Consider the following 8,488-nt stretch of genomic DNA (forward strand, 5'->3'; position numbering starts at 1 on the left):
TAAATGACATTGGTCCCATGAAATGTATGAGCTTTTCACAGTATAAAATAGCATTGGATAAAGGTATTCTTCATCCATCCATTACCAGTCTCACCATCACAGACCCAGCTCAGCGGAGCTCACCATCATCAGGAAATCATTCTTCTGTTATTATAATAAATGATTTTGAAAAGCAGACCATGCTTTTTCTTTCAAAAATATAAGGATATAGGGGCACGTGGGTGGCTCAGTCGGTCAAGCTTCCGACTTCAGCTCAGGTCATGATCTCATAGTCCGTGGGTTCAAGCCCCACATCGGGCTCTGTGCTGACAGCTCAGAGCCTGGAGCCTGTTTCAGATTCTGTGTCTCCTTCTCTCTCTGTCCCTCCCCTGCTCACATTCTGTCTCTCTCTCTCAAAAGTAAATATACATTAAAAAATTCAAAAATATAAGGATAAAGCAAGCATATAATAATTCCATCATATACTCTTACATGTAGACTCCTGGATAAATGATCTTCTGCTAAACTTCATGAGATGAAAGAAGAGTTCAAAGAGGATCCACGTCTTATTTCGATAAGATACAGGGATATATTTTCCTTGAAATAAGAAAATCTGACATAAAGCAACAACCAGTATAAAAGATTGTGATCAAAAAAAAAAAAAAACAGTTGTATGAAAAATGGTAAAGATTTGTGTTGTCAAACTTGATTAAATTACACACAGAATAATCTTGAGGAACACGGAATTTTTAAAAGTCGATTATTAAAATAATATTGAATGAAAATGAAAATATTAGCAAAGTTGGCAGATAAATTGGATAGATTACAAATATTCAATTAATGAGTGGATGTTGGGCAGCAAAAGACAGAGCAAGTAGATTAAAGAAATGTTCAAAAGCATGGTTGGAGAGAATTTATCCAAACTAAGCATTTTTAATTTTTGAGAATAAGATAACCAAAATTGACAAATAAACACCCTTACCAAGACATATAAGGATCAAGTTTTCAAAGAAAAATTAAAAAAAAAAATGAAAAGTGGCCTTTGGATTAGCCAATCCAGAAGTTAGGGTAATAGTCAAACTTCCTGAGAGAGCAGTCTATTCTCATGACCTTCTTTTCTTCACCTCCAACTTAATCCTCAACCAACTCATTGTGATTTCCACTCATTCTACTTCTATCGCCGAGAAACTTCTCTCACCAAGAAAAACCAATGTTTTCTTGTAAGTAAATCCAAAGGACACTTTTCAGCCTTCATTTTGCTTGACCTCCCTGCCACACTGGATACCACTGTGTATTCTTTTTGAGAAATATCCTTTTCCTTGGTTTCAAAGGTGTCAAACTTTCCTAGTTTCCTTATCCACCTTTTCTAAGTAGGTTTACTCATTCTCCTTTTCTGGTTCCACCTTTTACCCAGCCTAAAGTTGGGCTATCTTCTAGACTCTGTCTTTCTTGTTGATGCCATCTACACAGCTTCTGTGGGCAACTCCGTCTTCTCGCCGAGCTTCCACTACCGTGAATACATCAACAACTCCCGAATCCATATCTCTTAAATCTCCTTTCCCACGAGCTCCATCCAGATCCACACATTTGATTCTCTGGATATGGCTACACCTGACCTCACAATGTTTCTCCCCTCCATTCCCAGTCGTGTTCCTGTGCCATTATTCCCTAACTCAGTAAATGGCACCATAATCTATTCTGCTGCTCAAACCAGAAATCCCCAAGCTATTTTTTACTTTTCTCTCTTGCATACACTCAAGTATCTAGTCATGTTGATTCAACACGTTGAGCATTTTTCATGTCTGTATATCTCTTTTCACCCCCACTACTCCCACCCTGTCAAAGGCACAATTATCTTTTAACTAGACTCCTATAATAGCCTCAAATCTGGCTTCCTAGCAACCAATCTTGTGTCCCGCACCTAAATCCATTCACTATTCTGCAACCAGAGAGATCTTTCATGTAACCTACCTATCCACCACTTACAGCTGTTTAGGACTTTTCATTTTGGTTATTATTTTAAGAAAAATATCTCAGGTCTCAAATAATCTTAGAGAACTCTTGATCCTGTATACTTTAGGCATCGCTGTCCTCTTTACTTGATTACCCTCCAGTCTTTTTCATATGTAGCGACTGTTCCTCTTCAATCCTTGTATTGGAGTTATTTCCTTTTGCCTATATATTTTTCTTTCTTTCCCACTTCTTAACTCTTGACCTATCCAACTCTGACTCATCATTCAAGTTTCTTCTTTTGAGTAATGGCTTGCTCAGGGAAGGTTCTCTTTCCTCCATAGCTAAGTTAAATTCTATCCAGAAAATAAATAATCCAATTTAAAAATAGACCAAAATGCTTAATAAAGAATATATACAGATGGCAAATAAGTCCATGAAAATATGCTCCTCATCATATGTCATCAGGACAATGCAGATTAAAACAACAATGAAATACCACTATACACTTACTAGAATTGAAAAAATCTGAAACACTGACAATGCCCAGTGCTGGCAAGGATGTAGAGCAACAGGAACTCTCATTCAGTGCTGATGAGAACGCGAGATGGTACGGCCATTTTGGAAAATAGTTTGGCAATTTCTCACAAAACTAAACATATTCTTACTTTATGATGCATCAATCTTGCTCCTTGGTATTAACCTAAAGGACTTGAAAACATATCCACATAAAAACGTGCACATAGATGTTTATAAAAGTTTTCTTCACAGTTGCCAAAAATTGGAATCAGCCATATTATCCTTCAGTAGATTAATGGATAAATAAACGATAAACCCAGACACTGGAATATTATCCAGCACTAAAACAATGAACTATGAAGCCATGAAAAGATATAGAGAAATCTTAATGCAATTACCAAGGGAAAGAAACCAGTCTGAAAAGTCTACATACTGTATGATTCCAACTATATAACACTCAGGAAAATGCACAACTGTAGAGACAGTAAAAAGATCAGTGGTTGCCAGGGGTGGGGAGGTGGGAGGGGTGAATAGGAGGAGCACAGAATTTTTAAGGCACAGAAAATGTTTTGTGTGATACTATAATGATGGATATATGTCATTATATATTTATATAACCCCACAGAATGTAGAAGGAAGAATAAGTGAACTTGATAGCTCAGTAGAAATTATCCAATCTGAAAATAGAGAAAAAAAATATTGAAGAAGAAGAAAAAGAAATACATTGCAAAACATCAGGCATACCAACATACATACAATGGGAGACAGAAGGAGGCAGATTTTCTTTTTAAGAAATAATGATTGAACACTTCCCAATTTTTATGAAAACACTAACCTACACATCTAAGAAGCTGAACAAACTCTAAGTATATTGTAAACGAAAAGATCCACATTGAGAAACATCATAGCCTGATTATAGAAAACCAAAGAAAAAGAGAAAATTTTGAAAGTAGCAGGAGAAAAATGACATGATGTCAAGGAGACCAGGACAAGGCCAGGTGTCCAGCCAGCCAGAGATGTGTCACTGGTCTGGTAACCCAGGGACACTCCGGTCCTGGTCCCCAGTTGTGCTGGTTGCGGGTGTGATGTGTAGGCCACTTTTATATTATTTCCCCCATGCCCCATCCACCACCAGCTTGGGATCATATTGTGGGGCTTGGGGCAGAGTTCAGGACACTGGTAGTGAAGACAGAGTCATCCTGGCCACAGCCCCATGCTACTGCACAAGCAGCTCCCCTCCCAACGACACAGATGAACAATAAACTTCTTATCAGAAACTATGGAGGCCAGAAGGCAGGAGGGTGACATTTAAAATGCTTTAAGAAAAAGCTGTCAACCACTAATTTTATATTCAGCAACACTATCCTTCACAAAATTAATAGAAAGAATGGCATTCCCGGATAAACAAAGAGAATTAAGAGAATTTGTTGCTAACAGGTCTATATTACAAGTACTAATGAAGGAAGCCTTTCAGGCTAAAAGGAGATGATGTCAGTTATTTGAATGCACAAAATGAAAATCACTGGAAATGGGAAATATGTAGGTCAATGTAAAATATTAAGGTTATATTAATTATACATAAATAAATAAATATATTGTATACTCTCTATTGTATCTTGTTTTGAAATGTTTACATTGCATAAAGCAATAATTATAACACTGTATTGCTGCATTTTAACATATATTGATGCAATGTATACAATGAGAGAAGTACAAAGAGGGGATAGGAGTGTACGTTTTGGTGACATGAAGCTGCTCACCCACAACCTGTTGAGCTCGCATGTGCGGCGGGTGGGGCCCCGTGGCTTCCCTCTGCGCCTCCAGGCCACAGAGGTCCGCATCGACCCCGTGGAGTCAACCCCAACTTTGTGGCATGTATGATAACCAAGGTGGAGTGGGCAGCGCTTCTGTAGGAAACGGATACCTTGCACCTGGTCGAGGTACCCAAAGAGCCAATTGAAGGGTATGAGCAAGATGAGAAGTTCCTGAGGAAGATGCACCACATGCTACTGGAGGTGGTTGTGCTGGAGGGCACCCCGCAGTGCGCAGAGTCTGGACGTCTGTTTCCCATCAGTCGTGGGATCCCCAGCGTGCTGCTGAGTGAGGAGGAAACCGAGACTTAATCGTGCCAGTTGGCTGGCTTTTCATTCTGTAACTGTGTATCTCTTGATTCAAGGTCATGTGTCTCCCCAACCCTTGACCCAGTGATACGTGAAACAGTGTTCTTGAGCTCGATATATATTTTTTCTCATTAAAGGTTCAAAACCAAAAAAAAAAAAAAAAAAAAAAAAAATGAGCCTGTATTAATCTGAAATAGATTGTGATAAGTTGAGATGCATATAAGAATTGTTATAGCAACCACTAAGAAAACAACTAAAAAATATGGTACAAAGTCTACAGGGAATTTAAATAGAAACTTGAAATATTTATGTAATACACTAGGAGGCAGTAAAGGAGGAACCCAGGAACAAAGGAGGCAGGGGACACAAAAACCAAGGAGGAAAATGACCTATATAAATACAATCATATAAATAAATTAGATTGACATGAATAGTTTAAATATCCTAATCAAAAGGCAGAGATTATCGCATTGGAATTTTTTTTTTAAAGCCAGAGCCAATGGTATGCCACCTATGGAAAACACATCTTACATTCAGACATGAATAGGCAGAAAGTAAAGGATAGAACAAGATTTACAATGCTAAGTAACAATTGAGCTAGAGTGGCTATATTAATCTATGACAAAATAAACTTTGAAACAAGAAATATTACTAGAGATGAAAAGGGTCAATATAAACCATAAAGATATAACCATTACAGGTTTATATGCAACTATTTAAAAAGCTTCAAAATACATGAATCAAAAAATGATGGAATTGATGGAGAAATAGACAATGTAACAACTAGAGATTTCAAGGACTCTCAGTAATTGACAAAACACTACACAGATATTCAGTAATGATATAGAAGACTTGGACAATACTATCAACCAACTTAACATATTTAGAACACATTATCCAGTTATTAAGGGATGCACATTCCTTTTAAGCAGACATGGAACATTCTCCAAGGTAATCTATATGTTAGGCATAAAACAAGGCTCAATAACTCCAATGGACTGAAATCATACAAAGCATATTCTCTAACCACAACAGAACTAAATTAGAAATCAATAACAGCAAGAAATCTGGAAAAACCCAGTTATTTGGAATTTAAATAACATACTTCCATATAATAAATGGCTCAAAGAAATAGTCACAAGGGTAGTTATAAAGTACTTTGAACTGAATGAAAACAAAAGCACAATACATCAAAGTTTATGAAATGCAGTTTGAACCAGCATTAAATGCCTATATCAGAAAAGAAGAAAAGTCTCAAATTAATAATTGACATCTACATTAAGAAAGTAAGAAAAGAAGAGTAAAATAAATGACAGGAAACAGAAAACAATGAAATCAAAAGTTAGTTCTTTGAAAAGATCAACAAAATTGACAACCTTGAGCATAACCAATTGAGAAAAGAACAGAGAAAAAGAAAACAAGCAAAACCAAGAGGAAATGAGGGTACATATTACTAACTCTACAAAAAATAAAAGAATTATAATATTATGAGTAACTTTAGACCAAAGAAAATAGACAACATGGATAAAATTAACAGATTCTTAAAAAGAAATTCCAAAAACTCATTCAAAAAGAAAAATAAAATTCTGAATAGACCTATAACAAGTAAAGAAATTGAATTCATAATTAAAATCTTCATACAAAGAAAACTCAACTTGGCTTCACTGGTGAATATGATCAAATACTTAAAGAAGAAATATTACCAATTCTTCACAAATTTGCTCAAGATACAGAGAAGAAGGAAGCATTCCCCACCTCATTCTATGAAGACAAAATTACCCTGATAACAAAGGCAAAGACATTACGACAAAAGAAAACTAAAGACCATTATCCATCATAAATATGAAAATCTTAAACATAACATTATCAAATTAAATTTACCAACATATCAGCAAATTACATACTACACCAAGTGTCTTCTTACCCTGTGGTTTACCCAAGAATGCAATAAAGAGCATATATGAAAAATATACAGCTTCTATCATATTGAAGGGTAAAAGACTGATTCTCCCCTAAGATCATGAATTAGGCATGAATGTCTGCTTTCAACAAATCTATTCAACATAATACTGGATAATCTAGATAGTAAAATAAAGTCCCTCCAAAAAAAAAAAAAAAAAGAATAAAAGAAAAAAGGCATTAAAATTGGAAATAAACAAATATAACTGTTTTTTTTGACAAATGACATGATACCATATGCAGAAGATACCAAGCAATAAAAAAAGAAAACTTAACATTATATTATATTACTATATAATATCTAACAAGTTTATAAAGGTCACAGGATCTAAGATCAGCATACAAATATCAGTTGTATTTCTATGTACTAGTAATGAAGAATTCAAAAATGAAATTAAGAGAACAATTCCATTCACAATAGTATCTAAAAATAACACAATAATGGAATAGAATACAGAGTGCAGAAATAGACCCACTGATTTTCAACCAAGTATGGCCCACTGATTTTCAACAAAGATGCAAAAGTAATTAAACGGAGAAAGGATATCCTATTAAATGAATGGCACTGGAACAAATGGAACTCATAGCAAAAAAAAAAGAAAAAAAATCATACTTTATACAAGAAAAATTAACTCACTGGGGAATCACAGATCTAAATGTAAAATGTTCCTGGGGTGCCTGGGTGGCTCAGTCCGTTAAGTGTCCAACTTTGGCTCAGGTCATGATTTTGCGGTTCGTGAGTTTGAGCCCCGAGACGGGCTCTGTGCTGACAGCTTGGAGCCTGGAGCCTGCTTCGGATTCTGTGTCTCCCTCTCTCTCTGTTCCTCCCCCACTCACACTCTGTCTGACTCTCTCTCAAAAATAAATGAAGATTAAAAAAAAAAAAAAACCTTGTTTTAATGTAAAATGTTCTAGGGAGTTCAAGGGATTTGGAGTCTGATTAAAGAAAAAGACACAACTGTGAAAGGCAGAACACATACACTTTATTGAGTGGAGGTTGGATAGGATTGCGTAAAAGAAATTTCTCACAGTATGAAACCATCCAGAGGTTGGCTATCAATCAGATGGGAGAAGGGCAAGGGGACCGTTGAAGAAGAAGAGAATCAGAGAGGGTGGATGCATGCCTAGCTGCTGTCACTCAGCCATGAAGCAGAGTCTCTTGGTCAGAGAGCTCCTTGGGGATTTATACCTTTTCTAATGTTCAGCAGATGCTGGGTGAGGTTTCACAAGGTATGCATAGTCAGCAACCTCTACATATGCTTGTTTAGGGCTATTTTTAAAAATATCAGGGTGTGTAAAAACTTACACCGATGGGCTTTGGAGCTACTAAGGCTCAGCCTGCAGTGAAGAAATAAACAACCTAGGGGGCCAATAAACAGAAACCACCTTTGGGTCATTTATATAACAAATGTTAAACTATAAATTTTTAGAAGAAAATATTGGAGAAAATCTTTGTGACTCAGATTTATGCAAAGAGTTCTTAGACATGACACTGAAAGCAAGATCCATTAAAAATAATTTGGTAGGTTGAACATTAAAACTTTTGTTCTATGAAGGACCCTATTAATGGAATGAAAATACAAACTACAGACCAGGAGAAAACACTGGCAAATCACACAACCTGGAAAGTTGGTGTATCTATAATATATAGAGAATTCTCTAAACTCAAGAAATCAAAAAAATTCAAACAGAAAATGGACAAAGATTTGATGAGAAACTTCATAAAAACAGAGACACAGCAAGTAGGCACACGTTCAACTTCACTAGCTATTGGGCAAAGACAAACTAAAGCCAGAATGAGATACCACTGCACACCTATTAGAATGGCTAAAATTAATGCTGACCATACCAAGTGCTCACAAAAATGTGGAACAGTTGGACCTCTTACATAGTGCTGGCTGGAATGCAAAATGGGAGAGCCGCTCTGAAAAAACAGCACGGCAGTTTCTTAGAAAGTTAAA

The 8,488-nt window shown here is 36.2% G+C and overlaps 1 pseudogene; it reads left to right on the forward strand.

Annotated features, from left to right (window-relative positions):
• The first annotated feature begins 4,193 nt into the window (after window positions 1–4,193).
• LOC102967595 lies at window positions 4,194–4,571 on the forward strand (annotated as a pseudogene).
• Window positions 4,572–8,488: the final 3,917 nt, after the last annotated feature.

Source organism: Panthera tigris, chromosome E2, assembly GCF_018350195.1.
Source record: "Panthera tigris isolate Pti1 chromosome E2, P.tigris_Pti1_mat1.1, whole genome shotgun sequence".
Taxonomy (NCBI): domain Eukaryota; kingdom Metazoa; phylum Chordata; class Mammalia; order Carnivora; family Felidae; genus Panthera; species Panthera tigris.